Raw genomic sequence first — 23,131 nt, forward strand, 5'->3', positions numbered from 1 at the left:
GATAGTAATGGAGAGGAACATTTTACATTCATCTACCTACCTGAGCCTTCACAGACTCAGGCAATAACTTTAACATAGGGGGGGGAGACATATCCAAATTGCTGGGCCATCTCTGTATCATTGTCACAGAATTCTTCAGGCAAGAGTGGAAAAAAAGCAAACAGTGGACATCTGAATTATTATCACTAATACAATGTCAGCAGGACAAAAGTGTAAGCTTTTCAGCTAAGAAAAATAAAAAAAGACTTACAAGAAAAAACTGAGCAGAACGTTAGAATTAGCAGTATAAACAGACAAGCAGGTGTAATTACGGCATATGATGTTGTATGATGATTTTCAGAGCTGAAACTGTTTATAATCCAAGCCAGTAATTAAGTGCAATGCAAGGATATAATCTAATGTACCATCTGCTGGGAAGTGCTGCGTATATCAAGATGATCCACCTTGAATGCCACAAACCATCTAACAGTTCAAGACAATTTTTCTTAATGAGATTCACAGATATTATAGATTAAAGTTGGCATTCATAGATTACATAAAAGGTTGCTGTCGACAAAGTGCATCTATTTTTTTGCAACTATCGAGAGTGAATATTGATTTGTATTATCATAATATAATAATATAAATATGTATTGCCCAATTTCCTGTATATTATTTGTGAAATTCTGAGCTGTAGCCAGACCTTTCTTTACGAGAAGATAAATTTTGCATCCTTAGGCCTCCTTCACATGTCCGTATAAGGCTGGGTGCCCACAATGCGTTTTTCATGCGTTTCCGCGGCGGAATTTCCGCCGCGGAAACGCATCAAAAACGCATGGTAATCTGCACCCCATGGTCCCCAATGGCATTCCGCAATGTCAATGCACATGCTGCGGATTTTTCCGCAGCGTTTCTGCAGCGCAAATAAATCCGCAGCATGTTCATTAATTTTGAGGAAGCGCAGCAGAAGCGCAGCGGAAGCGCCGCCATTGACTTGCATTGAGACGCATAGAATCCGTGTCTGTACATTTGTACAAGCGGATTATATGCGTTTCAATGTGCGGATGGTACCCAGTTCTGGAGGAGAGGAGACTCTCATCCAGACCTGGGTACCATTGTACCTGTGAAAAAAAGAATAAAATAATAAATAAAGTTTATATTCACCTGTCCGGCGGCCCCTGCAGCGCTTACCTTCCAGGACCTGAGATGACGTCGCGGTCATGTGACCGCAGGCTGTCTCGCGAGATGCCGGCAACCCGGAAGAAGCCAGGACGAGCGCGACAGCTCACACGGCGGGGGATCTGGGGTAAGTATAGCTTTAATTTTTTATTTTTACGGTCACACTATATAAATCAATGCCTTTTGCATGGATTTATATAGTGTGACCTAGTTGTCAAGCACTTTCCAAGTCAGGGGCGGACACAGACTGTAGTGGGCCCCTGTGCAAGAAATTTTTTGGGGCCCCCCCTGTCCTTCATAAGGCAACAAAGTTATGTAAATATAACCCCCCCATGTGCATCTCTCACCCCCCCATGTGCAGCTCTCATCCCCCCATGTGCAGCTCACCCCCCCGTGCATCTCTAATCCCCCCCGTGCATCTCTCACCCCCCCGTGCATCTCTCATCCCCCCATGTGCATCTCTCATCCCCCCCGTGCATCTCTCATCCCCCCGTGTGCATCTCTCATCCCCCCGTGTGCATCTCTCATCCCCCCATGTGCATCTCTCATCCCCCCCATGTGCATCTCTCATCCCCCCCATGTGCATCTCTCATCCCCCCCGTGTGCATCTCTCATCCCCCCGTGTGCATCTCTCATCCCCCCCATGTGCATCTCTCATCCCCCCGTGTGCATCTCTCATCCCCCCCATGTGCATCTCTCATCCCCCTCGTGTGCATCTCTCATCCCCCCGTGTGCATCTCTCATCCCCCCCATGTGCATCTCTCATCCCCCCCATGTGCATCTCTCATCCCCCCCGTGTGCATCTCTCATTCCCCCCATGTGCATCTCTCATCCCCCTCGTGTGCATCTCTCATCCCCCCCGTGTGCATCTCTCATCCCCCCCATGTGCATCTCTCATCCCCCCCATGAGCATCTCTCATCCCCCCATGTGCATCTCTCATCCCACCCATGTGCATCTCTCATCCCCCCCATGTGCATCTCTCATCCCCCCCATGTGCATCTCTCATCCCCCCCATGTGCATCTCTCACCCCCCCATGTGCATCTCTCATCCCCCCATGTGCATCTCTCATCCCCCCCATGTGCATCTCTCATCCCCCCCATGTGCATCTCTCATCCCCCCCCATGTGCATCCCTCATCCCCCTGTGCATCTCTCACCCCCCCTGTGCATCTCTGATCCCCCCCACTCCTAGTTAATTAATTGTATTTAAAAAAAATAAAACTTGTTATACTTACCCCCATGCGATCCCTGCAGAATCCTGGCGCTCGTCCACGTCGCTGCCACCAGGTTCTCCTGACGTTCGGCCATGTGACAGCGCCACATACATAGCCATCAGCTTTTGTTTTGGCCAAAAGATTTTTAAAGCCGCCACCACGATAAGGTAGACTCTTCTGGCCGGGCCCTACTCTATCCTATTAAAATTTTCTTAAAATATCCAATACTCTTTTTAGATATATTTTTATTTAGTTTTCTTTAAGGGAATGTGTCATATACATTTTTTTTTTAAATGACCAATAATACCACATACAGGGAATACCGCCACACCATGACCAGACCACATATTACCACAACATAGTGACCGAATAATACCACATAGAAGGGAGAAAAACTGCCACACCATGACCAGACCACATATTACCACCACATTACTAATATTACCATAAGTGTCATTATACACGGGAGCTCTATACATGGTATGTATAATGTAAGTGTCCAGGTAATCTAGTGATCACCAGTGACATTATACACAGGAGCTCTGTATATAGTGTCAGTGTACAGGTAAAACAGTGATCACCAGTGACATTAAACACAGGAGCTCTGTATATAGTGTACAGGTAATACAGTGATCACCAGTGACATTATACACAGGAGCCCGGTACATAGTATATAGTGTAAGTTGTACATGTAATACACTGACTCACTGGTGACATCTCTAGGTGAAGTCCTTCAGCTACGCTTTTCTCCTTCATTCAGCACAGACCGCCATCACGTCTTCCAGCCAGGACTCGTCTCTGCATAAAATAACACAGTTATCTAGAGCACATTCCCCAACTTCTACATTACGCAGCTGAATACAGACGTGCATCCACCATCAATATATGGTTAGTTATTATGCAACCTACCATTCCAAATATAAATTGTAATCCACCACGGTGCCCCCATTAACTGTAAATAGGCACTTAATATATAATTTAATTAGAACCTCTACTCTTTCCGCCAATTTGTTAACAGTTACACTCCTGCATCCGCAACGCCCACTACTCTATACTTCCTGCTCCCCTCATTCATTATTTACATGCACCCCCTGTCCCAATTCATTATATCATGTCCGTGCTCTCCCCACCCGATCATCATTTATCATTTACTCTCCCCCACCCCACATTCATTATGTGCAGCTCATTATCCCCCTACTCCCAATTCCCCCATGTGCAGCTCATTTTCTCCCAATTCCCCCATGTGCAGCTCTCATCCCCCCCATGTGCACATCTCTCACCACCCCCCCATGTGCACATCTCTCATCCCCCTCCCCCACATGTGCCCCTCTCTCATCCCCCTCCCCCACATGTGCACCTCTCTCATCCCCCTCCACCACATGTGCACCTCTCTCATCCCCCTCCCCCACATGTGCACCTCTCTCACCCCCCTGCCCCACATGTGCACCTCTCTCATCCCCCTCCCCCACATGTGCGCCTCTCTCATCCCCCTCCCCCACATGTGCACCTCTCTCATCCCCCTCCACCACATGTGCACCTCTCTCATCCCCCTCCCCCACATGTGCACCTCTCTCATCCCCCTCCCCCACATGTACACCTCTCTCATCCCCCTCCCCCACATGTGCGCCTCTCTCATCCCCCTCACCCACATGTGCACCTCTCTCATCCCCCTCCACCACATGTGTACCTCTCTCATCCCCCTCCCCCACATGTGCACCTCTCTCATCCCCCTCCCCACATGTGCACCTCTCTCATCCCCCTCCCCCACATGTGCACCTCTCTCATCCCCCTCCACCACATGTGCACCTCTCTCATCCCCCTCCCCCACATGTGCATCTCCCATTCAACCCCCCCCATGTGCATCTCCCATTCCCCCCACTCCTAGTTAATTGTATTTAAAAAAAAATAAAACTTGTTATACTTACCCCCATGCGATCCCTGCAGAATCCTGGCGCTCGTCCAAATCGCTGACACCAGGTTCTCTTGACTTACGGTCATGTGACGGCGCCATCACATGACCGGAAGTCAGGGGAATCATGAAGGCGCTGCTGCAGGAGCGCAGCGCAGCGCTGAGATGTCCCGCACCCGGCGCTTAGCATGGGGCCGGGGGCCCCATGAGGAGAGAGACGCACAAGAGGGGGGCCCCTACCGGCCGGGCCCCATACTGGAGTCAGGGCAGTCATGCCCTGATGGCGGCCCTGCTGGAGGCTGGAGGGGCCCCCTCTCCCTCGGGACCCCCGTTCAATGAACCGGCTGCACGGGTGGTAGTTCCGCCTCTGTTCCAAGTGATGCTATCGCCTGGAAAGTGCTTGTCAGTCCGCATGTGTTAACGCATGTGGGTACGCATGTGAATCCGCATGTATTCCGCATGTATTCTGCAGGAAAAACGCATGCACAATCTGCATGCGTTTTTTCTGCCAGGGAGATGCAGAAATGCTGCAGAAATTTTCTGCTTCATTTCTGCATCGTGGGCACATAGCCTTACACACACGTGAAAAAAATCAATGTCGGTGTCATCAGTGTTTTCCATCCATGTGTCATCCGTGTGTCCATTTTTACCATCAGTGTGTCATCAGTGTTTTCCCGGTATGAATAAAGAAATAAATAAACTGCAAAGCTTCTCTTATACTTTGTAATGTTAAACACAGACAGCACATGGATTATACATGGATGCCGTGTACGGATTTTTCACGGACCCATAGATTTGTCATCCATGTTGCCAGTAAAAAATGAACATGTCTCCTCGTGGTATGCACAAACAAGTGGTCTGTGTAAAAACACGGATATGTGCATAGCACCATAGGTCATAATGGTATCTGTGAAAAAAACGAATAACGAAACAAATGAAGAAGGCTTTCGGCCTAGAGCTAAATAAACTAGTCAGGGCAGAGTGGAGGGTAGGTTAGGCACTCAGGACATGCCCCTCCAACCACCCTTGGATGAATGATCCAAAAAGTCTCAATAATTTTTGTAAATCTGACATGGCCAAAAATTAGTAAGTTTTTTTCTGCTAGAAAAGTGGACCACAGTCTTTGATAAGTTTTTGCCCATGTCTTTGAGGAAATGTCAGCTAGGATTTTCACTTGGGGCTCGAAAGATGGTGTCATGGTACATTGTAAAGCATCTAAACTACTTAAATACGACTCCACAGTTAGGACCACACTTTTATTAGTATTACTTTGCAGTTCTATTAACTTGTGATCCACATTTCCTTCTCAGTGAACCCATATTTCTTTATTTTATGATTTTTAGACCCTTCGTTTGAAGGTTATCTTCTCCAAACCATTTTCATACTCGTATGTGTTATCAGGTCACGTGGACATAATAGAAGAGATTCTCTGCTCAGTCACCCCCATTAGTCGGAGGAGACAAACACTTCTGCTCTGGCCATCTCAGCACTACATTTTATTAGGCTAGAGTCACACCAGTGAATTTTCTCTAAGCTGAGAAAATCGGTCCTATAATCCTAATTGCACTCTGATCAAATTCTGAACAGAGTTTGATCAGAGTATGATCATAGTGTGATCCAATTTACTCAGATGAGGAGAAAAGGGGGAAAAATGTCTGCATCTTCTCCATTCTGCCAGTCTGTGAAAAGCAGACTGCACTCAGATGTCATCCAAGTGCTGTCTGATGTTTTCCATGGACTCATTGACTCGCATGGCCGAGTGCGATCCGAATATCAGATGCAAATCATACATGCTGTGATTCCTTGGACAGACTCAGTCTGAGGAAAAAAATCGGACATATACATGGCCCCATAGAATAACATTGGTCCGAGTGCAATCCAATGTTTTGTCGGATCGCAGTTGGATCGAAACCACAGTCGTCTACCTGAACACTTACGGGGGGAATTTTAGGTGTGATCTGCATCTTCTTTAGTGATAACAGAAGACCCCCTTGTTTTTTTATTGTCTTTAACAGAAGGCACACTTATATATTGCCCATTTTATGGGAATAGTCTCATGGCTGATAATGTGACAGGCACAAAGTTATTAATGATATATTCAGAATAAATATATTTTACTGATGTTTGACCAAATTACTGTGAGAATAGTCACTGGTAAATCTGTGTTTTGTATGTCACAGAAGAGAATTGTGGGTAATATTGGATGTGGCAAACCTGACTGAACATTACCAGCCCCTGGAGAATCCATTGTACAGCTGGCTGCTGTGATGTGAGAAGAGAGGAAACAGATTTACTGCTTTAAAACCACCAAATTTTCATGAGGTTTATTGCTGGTGAGTGTACTGCTATTTCCCAAACTGAAATCATAAAGTCGTGATCGTAGTGAACAAGAAACATAGTTTTGTACAAGAAAATATAAGACCTTGTTCACATTTGGCTCTTCTTTAAAAATAAGACCCAGAATTGCCAGATAAGAGCCACAGACCCTAATCACTTCCTATTGGAACTACATTGGAAAAAATAGACACTGCCCCTGTTCACATGGCTTAAAATGGACCGGCTCTTCTGGAACGTCTGTTTTATTAAATATTTGTATTCCCCATCAAATAACAATTATAGAACATCTTGTCTAATGTGTTGTTCCTCTGCTTGTCCTTCTAGGAAGATGCAACTAAATTGACAACTGGGCACTGAAATTTGCCTAGTCAGTATACTGTGTCAGAATATGTAGTGACTGGTTCCTCTGACAAGGGGAATGGTGATGCTCAGTTTAAAATTTATTCATACACTTCCAAGAACTGTAACAGAGGAACAACACTGTGTAGGCTTGAAGAAAAGATGCTTCTGAATTGATATTTCATTGAAAATACAAATATTTACTAAAATAGATATTTATGAGCACTGGCAAGATGAGCTGATTTTTTTTTCTCTATTCAAAAAAGCAACAAAGTGATGCAAATATTTTGAAAATTTTCATCAAAATCTTTTGTCATGATTTAGAAATACACATTAACCATCAGAGAAATCATTCACCTAAGTCCCATTAAAAATACTTAGGGCCCTATTCATCACTTTCGTTTTAGAGTTGTGGCCTTCATTGATATTTTTGCGCCAAATTCATCAAAATCAGGGCATGAATTTTGCACAAAGCCCAAAATTGTCCTTTTCTTTGCCTTTAACCTATGTTTGTGACTTTTTAGTGCAAAAAGTTGCACATTTTGCAAAATTCCTCAAAAAATGTTGCAGGTCCCAAAAGGAAATGTTTTTTCTTAAAATAGTTTGGAAGTTTTATATTGTTGGCCTATCCTTAGGATAGGTCATCAATATTTGATCAGTGGGGTGTGATACCCGGCATCCTTACGGATAAGCTGTTCCCATGTTCCCTATGCTGGTGGCAGCCAGATGTGCTGAACAGCACTGTCAACTGTATTATTGCCATGGCTGGATACTGCATATCTACCCCCTATTCAAATAAATAGGGGCAGAAGTGCAGTACCCGGTCATGGCCATCATACAGTTGAGCGGCCACTACACGGTTGAGCTCTTTAGTGCCGCTCCTCAACTGAGCACATCCGACGGCCACTGGCATCGGGAACATCTGATCGGCAGAGGTACCAAGTGTCGCAGCTCCACAGATTGATGGCTTATCTTAAGTATAGAACACCGATATAAAAGTTCTGGACAAACCCTTTAAGAAGAGCACCAACCTGGTATAGATACTTAAAAGCGATGCAATACTGCCAGAAATATAAAGTATGCATTTGTCATTTCCCAGGGAGCACCTCCTGACCTATAAGTCTCCCAAAGCCAGGTTGGTTGGCGATTTCCTTAAGGAGAAACTTTACCCCTTGGACATTTTGTCGAAAACTTATTTTCCAGCCAGCCAGTCTTACACAAAGCACTGATGAAGGGCAAGAACCCCTGTAGCAGCTATCTGCAATTAAAGGTCTTTTCCCTTTGGAGAAGATTCTGGTTTTGCTTTATAGCCTAAGTCAATGCTCTTGAAGGGTTGATATTGTCTTCTAGGATTGCTACCTCCTATTGGTGGCACTAAAGCTCCTGCTCTTATATGTAAATTATAATAATTTATTTTCGTTTTACAATCTGTAAAGTAAGCTTTTTCAGGAACACCAAAAATGGGTTGTGTTTATTTATCCAAAATGAATGTATGGTTCCTATACAGTACTGATCTTCATGTTCTTACCAATGAAGCTTCGCTGGAATAAGCACAGCCTTACACTTTTAAGTAACGGAAGAAAATGACTGATACTGTTTAAGGATCCTTATTAATGGAGCACTGAGCAAAGGATTGACTTACCGCTGCAGCTAAGAGGTAATGGAACTAAGGTGCATCAATTTCAGTTGGCAGCAAATCGTAACTATCTCCTGACCACATAAAGCTAAACAGATCCTTGTTTTGTATCTACTACATCCACAGTATTCTCGCTTAGGCTCGGGATCTTTTACAAATACAACACCAAGAATATTCGTTGACATTATCATTGTACAATGGCTCCCCCTCCTCTGCAAACTCTTCACCCTGTTAGAAGGTGACATTTGCTATTAACCTTATATTGGACCATTTTGTAAATCAATGTCACTTACATTTAATAACAAGTGTAATCAAAGGAATTATGCAAATTTAATTTGATGCTTCTTGAATTATGCAAATCTGCTCCAAATATAATGAGTTCTGACATGTGCCCGGTTGGAAAATGTTTCATTACCTCTTTGGTTATTGCCCTAATTATTATTTTTTGTTCTCAATTATTATTTGTTTGCTGGAACCTATAGGCTGACAAGTTTTAATTTTAATCCATCCCACCATACTTGTACCTTAAGGCATTTTTGTATTACTAAGCAATAGAATACAATAAAAATATTAATGCTTTCTGCAGGTATGATGATAAGGATTATTTTTACTGAGGGTCCCAGCAACTCTATTCCAGGGATAATCAGGACATTACTGATGTACTTGTAAGGAAGTGGAGGTGTTGCCCACCCCTCCTTGAAGATACGGTGTTGGTATTAAATGCATTGCATAGTTTTAAATGTGATTCTGTCTATTTAGTAATTTGCATGCATTTAGTTGGGTACAGATAGAGTTGATGGTTGGGACTAGCCCAAAATAGGAGGAGTTATAGGGGCACTCGCTGAGCCAGATTTCCTGTTATGAGTCAGATAGGGCCCAGAAACCAGTAGTGTAAGACCTAAGGTCTGATTGTTTGCATACTTACATGCTAAAGTATGTTGCGTGTGAAGAGGGAGGATATCAGATAATACATTTTAAGGACCAAGGAGACGTGAAGAGATATTTCACAGATTGGAACCCAGGTCAGGGAGGCCATTGAAATGGTACGGAACTTTGCCCAGGGGGAACAGAAGGTCCACTTAAAGTGGATTGAAAGCAGAGGGAACTGTATCAGAAGGACGCTAGTGAACAATTGTCTACATTGAAAGGAAGTAGCACTTTGTAGCACTATAGCCTGCAAATGTGAAATATGAAATTTGAATTGCATTACTGCTCTAGAAAATAAAAAAAATTGAGAATACTTCAATTGGCCAATTTTCAAGCACAGTGTAGGAAAGACAAAGTGCAACACGAAGGGATGAGGGGAAGGGAGCCCAGACACTAGGGAAAGGGGGAGTGGTGATCTCTTAGGCTGATCTAATATCCCCCTGTCTCCCTTATTGTCCCTATATTCATTCCTCACCAATCGCCGAACAGGAAACCTAAGCCCTGTATATCCCTGGAGCTAGGCCCTGGATAGGCAAGGAGGGATGAGCACTGATCAGTCCTTACTGTAAACTAAAGACAACTAGGGAGACAAACACGGGGGGGGGGGGGAATTAGCTTGAGCAGACTTCAAAGAGATTACACCAAACATCCTCCAGAGCACCAAAAGAGGAAGTAAGACGACTGCAATAGCTCCAAGCCTTCGCAAGGAAACCAGCCCCTCCCTGCAGCAAACTGAAATTATTTAAACACCCAAGCCAGGGTGTCAATCAGAGCAGGAGGGAGGTAGCCGCTAGGTCCTAAAGTAAGACAGATTTAAGAAGGCATCAGAAATACCAAACGAAGTGACCTTCTGCAAACAGCTGCAGAATGACTGTCTGCTACATCTGACACACCCGTGACACCAATTCATGTGTACCGCCAGCGACGATAACGCGATTCTTGTTGCTTGGAACCGATCTAATATGAATCCTCTCTTAGGCTGAAGCCTACATTCATATGGGAAGGTAGGATACTGCTGTAATTAAAACTGCCTGAGGTGGTTTGAATTGGAATACTGCTCTAGAAAATAGAAAAAATTGCCAGCAACGAGAATCGCCTTATCGTGGCTGCGGGGTACACATGAATTGGCCAATTTATGCGCTAAATATTCTCAATTTTCCTATTTTCTAGAGCAGTAATGCAATTCAAATTTCATATTTCATGGAGATGGCTACTCTTAGTAAGCACCTGTACATACCTGATTTCTGTTTGGAAGTGACAGTCAGTGTTTTGATATTTGTATACATTGAAAGGAAGATATGGTCACAATATTGGGACATGAATTCTCCTTTGGATAATAGTGGACTTGCAAGGTACTAGTGAGGCGTCATACAGACATACCCCGATCAGCGGGGTCCTCATTAGTCAGTTAATTACTTGGAGAATAGCTGTGAGGGGCTACATACTGTAAGAGATTTCTGGAGTGTCATGAGATGCAGTATTGATAAGTGCAAGGAAAGAGAAGTGTCATTAAATGTAACCGAGAAGGGCCCATGCTTGCTTAATGCAAGTGAAACAGTCGTGAAGCATTGTACCTATTATCTGATGTACATAGTTCTTAACATGTTACTGTTCAGTAAAAATAAATTTATTGTTGGACTTTGGTCTCCCTCATTCATTTCCGTAACATCTGGTCCTGGCCTGCCAAGTACAATGGCTGCATGTGGTCTGCAAAGGCGTAGCGCAGAGGTAACAAGAGCACACACACCTAGCCAGGACCCCCATTTTCACGTAGCATGGTGGGGCATGGAAGACAAGTACCTCGCCCACTGCCACCATCCGGCACCAAATTACACTTACTCTCACTTAATTTAATCATATTGACCAAAAGTCCTTCTTAGCTGAAACTAGGGTCGAATTATAATGAGGGCAATCTGGGCTACAGTGGGGTGCTCAGGGGGGCCCATGGTTAGATTGCCCTCATTATAATATCTTATACGGTGCTTAACACTGGGAAGGGAGCTTTACTGTAAATTCAGGCAGCTACAGGAAGTACATAAACCCATTCTTGGCTTCCTGCCTCTGTCGCCTTCTTGTCTATGACACAGCCGACACGATGATGTCATCTCGCTGGTTGCATCATTTAGCATGTACACACAGCCCCAAGTGGAAGACAGCAGAGCTGTAGGGGATCTCCTTGAAAAGTAAGTATTTATTTTTGCCTTGAATGATTAAAAGGTTAGAGGGGAAATTACATTATAAAGAGTTGAGTGTGGGGGTTGGGAGAGAGAACATTACATTCTAATGAATTGAAAGTGGTGAGAGGGAGAGAAGACATCACATTATAATGAATTGAGGGTTGGGGTTGGGAGAGAGGACATGACATTTTCATGGTTTGGGGTGGGGTAGGAGAGAGGACATGACAATGAGTTGGGGGTGGGGGTGGGAGAGGATATGACATAATAAATTGGGGGTGAAGATGGGAGTAAAGACATGACAATGAATTGGAAGGCATGTAAATGAAAAGAATTGAGGGAGTGGGAGGAGGTTGCGGACACACGAGAGTGACTGGTAATGAACTCACAGAAAGTACAATAGCTAAATAATTTCTATTTTTATTGGAAGGGGGAAAATGGCTAATTACAATAAATGTAAGGCACAGTGCTGGCTTATTAATTTATAATTTGAATGGCTATTTGCACAATGATTAATTATATATTAACCTCTTACCAACATCCACTTTTCCTATAAGCCGGTAACGGGTGTATGGAGCAGGCTACCCGGGTGAATTTGTCCAATACCCAGCAGGCAATGACGGTGTGTTACAGCCAGAACCTGCCTCTAACAGTGGAGTGGAGCATTAACAGCTCGCTGGCATGAAGGCGCATCATTCTATGCGCCTATTGGTGCTTCGACAAAGTTATCGCAGGGCGCCGATGAATTGCTATTATAGCTAGTGGTCATTTGAAGACCTCTGTGCCTGTCATTGGAGCTACCTTGAAAACCTGCCTGTGGCCATGCTTCAAAGAAACCGTGATTTTTACTATATATAGTAATATTATGGTATTGCTGTATATAGTACAAGTGATCAGACCATAACAGGTTCAAGTCTGCTAAGAGGATTAATAAATACAGTGAAAATTAAAAAACAAACAAGATATTAAAAAATTCTAAAATATATAAAAAAAACATAAGTTCAAATCCCCTCCCTTTTCCCAATTAAAAACAAAAGAAATAATAAAAAACAAATATAAAAAACAGGGATTGAAGCTTGAAGAGGACAATTTGCATATTCCAGGTGCCTTCTGGGAAAAGCAAAGAGTCTCCTTCAGCTAGAAGATCGTTGGGTACAGCTGGGACCAGCTGCTTGGAAAGCATCGCCAAACCAGGGGTTGATGCTTGAAGAGGGCAATTTGCATGTTCCAGGTGCCTTCTGGGGAAAGCGAAGAGTATCCTTCAGCTAGAAGATCGTTGGGTACAGCCGGGACCAGCTGCTTGGAAAGCATCGCCAAACCAGGGATTGAAGCTTGAAGAGGACAATTTGCATGTTCCAGGTGCCTTCTGGGAAAAGCAAAGAATCTCCTTCAGCTAGAAGATCGTTGGGTACAGCCGGGACCAGCTGCTTGGAAAGCATCGCCAAACCAGGGATTGATGCTTGAAGAGGACAATTTGCATATTCCAGGTGCCTTCTGGGAAAAGCGAAGAGTCTCCTTCAGCTAGAAGATCGTAGGGTACAGCCGGGACCAGCTGCTTGGAAAGCATCGCCAAACCAGGGATTGAAGCTTGAAGAGGACAATTTGCATATTCCAGGTGCCTTCTGGGAAAAGCGAAGAGTCTCCTTCAGCTAGAAGATCGTTGGGTACAGCTGGGACCAGCTGCTTGGAAAGCATCGCCAAACCAGGGATTGATGCTTGATGAGGACAATTTGCATATTCCAGGTGCCTTCTGGGAAAAGCGAAGAGTCTCCTTCAGCTAGAAGATCGTTGGGTACAGCCGGGACCAGCTGCTTGGAAAGCATCGCCAAACCAGGGATTGAAGCTTGAAGAGGACAATTTGCATATTCCAGGTGCCTTCTGGGAAAAGCGAAGAGTCTCCTTCAGCTAGAAGATCGTTGGGTACAGCCGGGACCAGCTGCTTGGAAAGCATCGCCAAACCAGGGATTGAAGCTTGAAGAGGACAATTTGCATATTCCAGGTGCCTTCTGGGAAAAGCAAAGAGTTTCCTTCAGCTAGAAGATCGTTGGGTACAGCCGGGACCAGCTGCTTGGAAAGCATCGCCAAACCAGCGATTGAAGGGGACAATTTGCATATTCCAGGTGCCTTCTGGGAAAAGCGAAGAGTCTCCTTCAGCTAGAAGATCGTTGGGTACAGCCGGGACCAGCTGCTTGGAAAGCATCGCCAAACAAGGGATTGAAGCTTGAAGAGGACAATTTGCATATTCCAGGTGCCTTCTGGGAAAAGCGAAGAGTCTCTTTCTGCTAGAAGATCGTTGGGTACAGCCGGGACCAGCTGTTTGGAAAGCATCGCCAAACCAGGGATTGAAGCTTGAAGAGGACAACTTGCATATTCCAGGTGCCTTCTGGGAAAAGCGAAGAGTCTCCTTCAGCTAGAAGATCGTTGGGTACAGCCGGGACCAGCTGCTTGGAAAGCATCACCAAACCAGGGATTGAAGCTTGAGGAGGACAATTTGCATATTCCAGGTGCCTTCTGGGAAAAGCGAAGAGTCTCCTTCAGCTAGAAGATCGTTTGGTACAGCCGGGACCAGCTGCTTGGAAAGCATCGCCAAACCAGGGATTGAAGCTTGAAGAGGACAATTTGCTTATTCCAGGTGCCTTCTGGGAAAAGCGAAGAGTCTCCTTCAGCTAGAAGATCGTTGGGTACAGCCGGGACCAGCTGCTTGGAAAGCATCGCCAAACCAGGGATTGATGCTTGAAGAGGGCAATTTGCATATTCCAGGTGCCTTCTGGGAAAAGCAAAGAGTCTCCTTCAGCTAGAAGATCGTTGGGTACAGCCGGGACCAGCTGCTTGGAAAGCATCGCCAAACCAGGGATTGAAGCTTGAAGAGGACAATTTGCATATTCCAGATACCTTCTGGGAAAAGCAAAGAATCTCCTTCAGCTAGAAGATCGTTGGGTACAGCCAGGACCAGCTGCTTGGAAAGCATCGCCAAACCAGGGATTGATGCTTGAAGAGGACAATTTGCATATTCCAGGTGCCTTCTGGGAAAAGCAAAGAGTCTCCTTCAGCTAGAAGATCGTTGGGTACAGCCGGGACCAGCTGCTTGGAAAGCATCGCCAAACCAGGGATTGAAGCTTGAAGAGGACAATTTGCATATTCCAGGTGTCTTCTGGGAAAAGCGAAGAGTCTCCTTCAGCTAGAAGATCGTTGGGTACAGCCGGGACCAGCTGCTTGGAAAGCATCGCCAAACCAGGGATTGAAGCTTGAAGAGGACAATTTGCATATTCCAGGAGCCTTCTGGGAAAAGCAAAGAGTCTCCTTCAGCTAGAAGATCGTTGGGTACAGCCGGGACCAGCTGCTTGGAAAGCATCACCAAACCAGGGATTGAAGCTTGAAGAGGACAATTTGCATATTCCAGGTGCCTTCTGGGAAAAGCGAATAGTCTCCTTCAGCTAGAAGATCGTTGGGTACAGCCGGGACTAGAGATGAGCGGTGTTCGACTAGAACTGTTCGCCAATCTCAAATTCGAGCTGTTTTGGGCGGTGTTCGAGTTGTTCGACGAACCCGAACGATTTGCAAAAAATTCGGCTGTTCGAGGTTATGTTCGATAACTGTTCGTGCACCAAAAGCGTGTCCTGCATGTCTGGCGCTATTTAGAGCACCAATCATGCAGGGATTGTCTGCCACTCACTGTAATGCCACAGCCATGGTGGTTGTGGCATTACAGTGATTGCCCAAATCGATGGGAACAGTGCCCACAGTGAAACATTAAAAGCCGGCAATTCAGCAGCGGCATACACCTGTACCCGACAATTTAGAACCGAAAGAATAGAGCTTCACACATAGATTAGATAGATATAAACATGTCAGACACATATATACGAAGTACAGTGAAAGTGCTGCTTACTGTACTTGTCATTTAGCGTAAAGGATTTATCAAAAAAAATAATAGTGTTTTCAGGCACCGTCTCTTTAAAAAAGCCGGCCGGCAATTCAGCAGCGGTACCCGACAATTTAGAATAGAAGGAATAGAGAATCACACATAGATTAGATAGATAGAAACATGTCAGTCACATATATAAGAAGTGCAGTGACAGTGTTGATTACTGTACTTGTCATTTAGTGTAAAGGATTTATTTAAAAAAATAATAGTGTTTTCATGCACTGTCTCTTTAAAAAAGCCGGCCGGCAATTCAGCAGCGGTACCCGACAATTTATAACAGACAGAATAGAGCTTCACACATAGATTAGATAGATAGAAACATGTCAGTCACATATATATGAAGTACAGTGATAGTGTTGGTTACTGTACTTGTCATTTAGTATTAAAATAAAGGATTTATTATTAAAAAAATTGGCGTGGGGTTCCCCTTAATTTTAGGCTCTAGCGGAGGTTAAGCAGACGGCTGGGGCAGATGTTTGAAGCCTGGGAAGGGGGTAATACCCACGGAGCTTCCCAGGCTACTAATATCAGCCCCCAGCTGAATACATAGCCTTTACTAGCTATTAAAATGGGGGACCCCCCAAAAAAAATGACGTGGGGTCCCCCCTAATTTAATAGCTAGCAAAGGCTAGGCAGACAGCTGGGGGCTGATATTAATAGCCCAGGAAGGGAGCCATGAATATTGGCCCCCTCCCAGGCTAGAAACACCAGCCGTCAGCCGCCCCAGAAATGGCGCATTCATAGGATGCGCCAATTCTGGCACTTAGCCTCGCTCTTCCACGCTGCCCTGGTGCGGTGGCAGGGGGTAATAGGGTTGGGGTTGATGTCAGCTTATAATGCCAGCTGACATCAAGCCCAGGTTAGTAATGGAGAGGCGTCTATAAGACACCCCCATTACTAACCCCATAGTCAAAGTTAAAAAAAAACACAAACACCCAGAATAAAGTCCTTTAATTGAAATAAAGACACAATCCTTTATTGTTCTAAATTAAACTATACTTACCATCACGCCCATTCCAGCTGAAGCCAACGATCTCCTGCAATAAAAGAAAAATAATAAAGCAACCTCATCCTTACCTTTCCATGGTTCCCACAACAGCTTCAGCTCTGCTACATCGAGATGACAGGCTGGACCGCAGCAGAACGCTGCCATCCAGCCTCTCATCCCGCAGACACTGAGAAGCACAGGCTTGCTTGCGCTGCTCAGCGTCTCTCTGTGACGACATCCAGATGAGCCGAGTTCATGTCCAATGAACTCATCTCACCTCATGCACGTCACTGACAGCGTGGGAAAATTCTCAAGCTGAAGCGGTGAGTGCAGGAGAATTCTCCCACGCTGTCAGTGACGTGCATAAGGTGAGCTCATGTCCAATGAACTCAGCTCACCTGCTGCACGTCACTGACAGCGTGGGAGAATTCTCCTGCACTCAGCGCTTCAGCGTGAGAATTCTCCCGCTGAAGCGCTGAGTGCAGGAGAATTTTCCCACGCTGTCAGTGACGTGCATAAGGTGAGCTCATGTCCAATGAACTCAGCTCACCTCCTGCACGTCACTGACAGCGTGGGAGAATTCTCCTGCACTCAGCGCTTCAGTGTGAGAATTCTCCCACGCTGAAGCGCTGAGTGCAGGAGAATTTTCCCACGCTGTCAGTGACGTGCATGAGGTGAGCCGAGTTCATTGGACATGAACTCGGCTCATCTGGATGCCCTCACAGAGAGACACTGTGGAGCGCAAGCAAGCCTGCGCTTCTCAGTGTCTGCGGGATGACAGGCTGGATGGCAGCGTTCTGCTGCGGTCCAGCCTGTCATCTCGATGTAGCAGAGCTGAAGCTGTCATGGGAACCATGGAAAGGTAAGGATGATGTTGCTTTATTATTTTTCTTTTATTTCAGGAGATCGTTGGCTTCAGCTGGAATGGGCGTGATGGTAAGTATGGTTTAATTTAGAACAATAAAGAATTGTGTGTTTATTTCAATTAAAGGACTTTTTTCTGGGTGTTGTGTTTTTTTTAAATACTTTACTAGAAATTCATGGTGGTCATGTCTAATATTGGCGTGACCCCATGAATTTCGGGCTTAGGGCCAGCTGATAATGCCAAGCTGGCCCTAACCCCTTTATTACCCAGTGAGCCACCGCATCAGGGCCCTGGATGAGTTGGGTACAGCGCCAGAAGATGGCGCTTCTATGAACGCGCCATTTTCCGGGGTGGCTGCGGACTGCAATTTGCAGCGGGGGTGGCCCAGAAAGCTTGGGCCTCCCTGCGCTGCGGATTCCAGCCCCCAGCTGCCTAGTTGTACCTGGCTGGACACAAAAACAGGGCGAAGCCCCACGTCAATTTTCTTTAAATTATTTCATGAAATAATTAAGAAAAAAAGGGCTTCCCTATATTGTTGTGTCCGGCCAGGTACAAATAGGCAGCTGGTGGTTGGGGGCAGCCCGTTCCTGCCTGCTGTACCTGGCTGGACACAAATATAGTGCGAAGCCCCACATCAATTTTTTTTTAATTATTTCCTGAATTTCCTGAAATAATTTAAAAAAATTGAAGTGGGGCTTCGCACTATATTTGTGTCCAGCCAGGTACAGCAGGCAGGAACGGGCTGCCCCCATCCACCAGCTGCCTATTTGTACCTGGCCGGACACAACAATATAGGGAAGCCCTTTTTTTCTTAATTATTTCATGAATTTCATGAAATAATTAAAAAAAATTGAAGTGGGGCTTCGCACTATATTTGTGTCCAGCCAGGTACAGCAGGCAGGAACGGGCTGCCCCCAACCACCAGCTGCCTATTTGTACCTGGCCGGACACAACAATATAGGGAAGGCCTTTTTTTCTTAATTATTTCATGAATTTCATGAAATAATTAAAAAAAAAGTACGTGGGGCTTCGCCCTATTTTTGTGTCCAGCCAGGTACAACTAGGCAGCTGGGGGCTGGAATCTGCAGCGCAGGGAGGCCCAAGCTTTCTGGGCCCCTCCCCGCTACAAATTGCAGTCCGCAGCCACCCCGGAAAATGGCGCGTTCATAGAAGCGCCATCTTCTGGCGCTGTACCCAACTCATCCAGGGCCCTGGTGCGATGGCTCACAGGGTAATAAAGGGGTTAGGGCCAGCTTGGTATTATCAGCTGGCCCCAAGCCCAAAATTCATGGGGTCACGCCAGTATTAGACATGACCGCCATGAATTTCTAGTAAAGTATTTAAAAAAAACACAACACCCAGAATAAAGTCCTTTAATTGAAATAAAGACACAATTCTTTATTGTTCTAAATTAAACCATACTTACCATCACACCCATTCCAGCTGAAGCCAACGATCTCCTGCAATAAAAGAAAAATAATAAACCAACCTCATCCTTACCTTTCCATGGTTCCCACGACAGCTTCAGCTCTGCTACATCGAGATGACTGGCTGGACCGCAGCAGAACGCTGCCATCCAGTCTGTCATCCCGCAGACACTGAGAAGCGCAGGCATGCTTGCGCTCCTCACTGTCTCGCTGTGACGGCATCCAGATGAGCCGCTGTCATGTCCAATGAACTCGGCTCACCTCATGCACGTCACTGACAGCGTGGGAAAATTCTCACGCTGAAGTGCTGAGTGCAGGAGAATTCTCCCACGCTGTCAGTGATGTGCATGAGGTGAGCTCATGTCCAATGAACTCAGCTCACCTCCTGCACGTCACTGACAGCGTGGGAAAATTCTCCTGCAATCAGCGCTTCAGCGTGAGAATTTTCCCACGCTGTCAGTGACGTGCATGAGGTAAGCCGAGTTCATTGGACATGAACTCGGCTCATCTGGATGTCGTCACAGAGAGACGCTGAGCAGCGCAAGCATGCCTGCGCTTCTCAGTGTCTGCGGGATGACAGGCTGGATGGCAGCGTTCTGCTGCGGTCCAGCCTGTCATCTCGATGTAGCAGAGCTGAAGCTGTCGTGGGAACCATGGAAAGGTAAGGATGAGGTTGCTTTATTATTTTTCTTTTATTGCAGGAGATCGTTGGCTTCAGCTGGAATGGGCGTGATGGTAAGTATGGTTTAATTTAGAACAATAAAGGATTGTGTCTTTATTTCAATTAAAGGACTTTATTCTGTGTGTTTGTGTTTTTTTTAACTTTGCCTATGGGGTTAGTAATGGGGGTGTCTTATAGACGCCTCTCCATTACTAACCTGGGCTTGATGTCAGCTGGCATTATAAGCTGACATCAACCCCAACCCTATTACCCCCTGCCACCGCACCAGGGCAGCGTGGAAGAGCGAGGCTAAGTGCCAGAATTGGCGCATCCTATGAATGCGCCATTTCTGGGGCGGCTGACGGCTGGTGTTTCTAGCCTGGGAGGGGGCCAATATTCATGGCTCCCTTCCTGGGCTATTAATATCAGCCCCCAGCTGTCTGCCTAGCCTTTGCTAGCTATTAAATTAGGGGGGACCCCACGTCATTTTTTTTGGGGGGTCCCCCATTTTAATAGCTAGTAAAGGCTATGTATTCAGCTGGGGGCTGATATTAGTAGCCTGGGAAGCTCCGTGGGTATTACCCCCTTCCCAGGCTTCAAACATCTGCCCCAGCCGTCTGCTTAACCTCCGCTAAAGCCTAAAATTAAGGGGAACCCCACGCCAATTTTTTTAATAATAAATCCTTTATTTTAATACTAAATGACAAGTACAGTAACCAACACTATCACTGTACTTCATATATATGTGACTGACATGTTTCTATCTATCTAATCTATGTGTGATGCTCTATCTTTCTGTTCTAAATTGTCGGGTACCGCTGCTGAATTGCCGGCCGGCTTTTTTAAAGAGACAGTGCATGAAAACACTATTATTTTTTTAAATAAATCCTTTACACTAAATGACAAGTACAGTAAGCAACACTATCACTGTACTTATTATATATGTGACTGACATGTTTCTATCTATCTAATCTATGTGTGAAGCTCTATTCTTTCTGTTCTAAATTGTCGGGTACAGATGCTGAATTGCCGGCCGGCTTTTTTAAAGAGACGGTGCATGAAAACACTATTATTTTTTTTGATAAATCCTTTACACTAAATGACAAGTACAGTAAGCAACACTGTCACTGTGCTTCTTATATGTGTGACTGACATGTTTCTATCTATCTAATCTATGTGTGATGCTCTATTCCTTCTTGTCTAAATTGTCGGGTACCGGTGTATGCCGCTGCTGAATTTGCCGGCCGGCTTTTTTAAAGAGAGTGTCTTCTGAGCAGTTTGTCAGCTTTTGGACACCTTTGCAGGTGTTTTCTATGTGTTTCTATGTGTTTTTGTTTGCCTGCCATTGGTTTTAACGGTGTTCGACGGTGTTCTAAGGTGTTCGACGAACAGTTCGACGAACAGTTCCTCGAACATCCCGGTGTTCGACGAACCGAACCGAACCCGAACACTACGGGGGTGGCTCAACACTAGCCGGGACCAGCTGGTTGGAAAGCATCGCCAAACCGCGTGCCTGACGGCGCTTGAATTTGTTTAATTTGTTTATCCTAGGGTATCACAAGAAAGAAGACAGACATCAAGTCAGCAGGGACAAGGAGCAGCATGGCAGATGTAGCAACCTACATGGTGAGCTGCAACATGTGCTACATGTTCACAGATCGACCAGAAGCTGAAACCAACTTCACCTGCCAGAAATGTAGACTACTGACTCTTTTAGAAGAAAATGTGCGGGGACTGGAAGAAAGAATTGCGACATTAAAACTCATCAAGGAAAATGAAGACTTCCTGGACAGAACAGAAGTGTCACTACTGGTCACGGAAAGTGAAGGAAGCGTCAGAGAACCTCCAGAGGCAGACAAGTGGAGGCAAGTGACCAAAAGAAGCAAGAAGACCATGGAGACACCATCAACCACACAACTGAGAAACAGATTCCAAGGACTTGTGGAGGACGAAGATGGCACACCTAAGGATGAGGAACTACCAGCAAGCAAAAAAGAAAAGAGCACCCAGAAACACCCAGAAGCGACAAGAAAAAGGACAGCCAAGAAGGGAAGAAGAGTGGTGGTGGTGGGAGACTCACTACTGAGAGGAACAGAAGCAGCTATCTGCAGACCGGACAAAACCGCAAGAGAAGTATGCTGCCTCCCAGGGGCGACGATCAAGGATGTTACCGATAGGATACCGAAGCTCATCAGTTCCAAGGATGTCCACCCATTTCTTCTGATACATGTTGGCACCAATGACACGGCAAAGAAGGACCTACCGACAATCTGCAAGGACTTTGAAGCATTGGGGAAGAAAGTAAAAGAACTGGATGCGCAGTTAGTTTTTTCTTCTATCCTTCCAGTAGACGGGCATGGCCTCAGGAGATGGAACAGGATCCTTGATGTGAACAACTGGCTGAGACGATGGTGCAGACAACAAGGATTTGGATTCCTGGACCACGGTGTGAATTACCTATCTGACGGACTCCTTGCCAGAGACGTACTACACCTCAACAAACCCGGGAAACACACATTCGCCAGGAGACTCGCAACACTCATCAGGAGGGCGTTAAACTAGAAGAAGAGGGGATGGGAAGAAAAACACCGGACACGAACATGAAACCAGAGAACATACTAATGAAAGATATGAAGTGCGACAAATAAGGTCCAAGACAAGATACTTGGAAGGGAGGTAAGAAAATTTCTAATACAATCCACAGGGAGAAGATTGGAACAAAACAAAATTGTGTAAACTGCATGCTAGCAAATGCCAGGAATCTGACAAACAAGATGGATGAACTGGAAGCAGAAATATCTACAGGTAACTATGACATAGTGGGAATAACCGAGACATGGTTAGATGAAAGCTATGACTGGGCAGTTAACTTACAGGGTTACAGTCTGTTTAGAAGGGATCGAAGAAATCGGAAAGGGGGTGGAGTCTTTCTATATGTAAAGACGTGTCTAAAGCCTACAATACGGGAAGATGTATGGGAGGGAAATGAGGAGGTCGAGTCCTTATGGGTGGAGATACATGGGGCAAAAAACAATAATAAAATTATCATAGGAGTCTGTTATAAACCACCAAATATAGCAGAAGCCACGGAAAGTCTATTAATGAGACAAATAGACGAAGTAGCAAAAAATAATGAGGTGATTATTATGGGGGACTTCAACTACCCCAATATAGACTGGGAAACCGAAAGCTGTAGATCTCAGAAATGAAACAGGTTTCTGTCAATTATCAAAGACAATTATTTGTCACAACTTGTGCAGGAGCCAACTAGAGGGACGGCCCTTTTAGACTTAATATTAACTAACAGGCCAGACAGAATAACTGAGGTGCAGGTCGGGGGGCACCAAGGAAATAGTGACCACAACATTATACAATTCCACATGTGCTTCAGTAGGGTGCCCAGCAAGGGAGTCACAAAAACACTGAACTTCAGGAGGGCAAAGTTTGATCAGCTAAGAGATGCCCTTCACCTTATAGACTGGGATAGTATCTTTAGTAATAGGAGCACGGATAGAAAATGGGAAATTTTCAAAACAGTCCTACATAGTCACTGTAGAAGGTACATACCTTA

Source organism: Phyllobates terribilis, unplaced genomic scaffold (assembly GCF_046119375.1).
Source record: "Phyllobates terribilis strain yellow unplaced genomic scaffold, ASM4611937v1 Scaffold_5__5_contigs__length_657084704, whole genome shotgun sequence".
Classification (NCBI taxonomy): Eukaryota; Metazoa; Chordata; class Amphibia; order Anura; family Dendrobatidae; genus Phyllobates; species Phyllobates terribilis.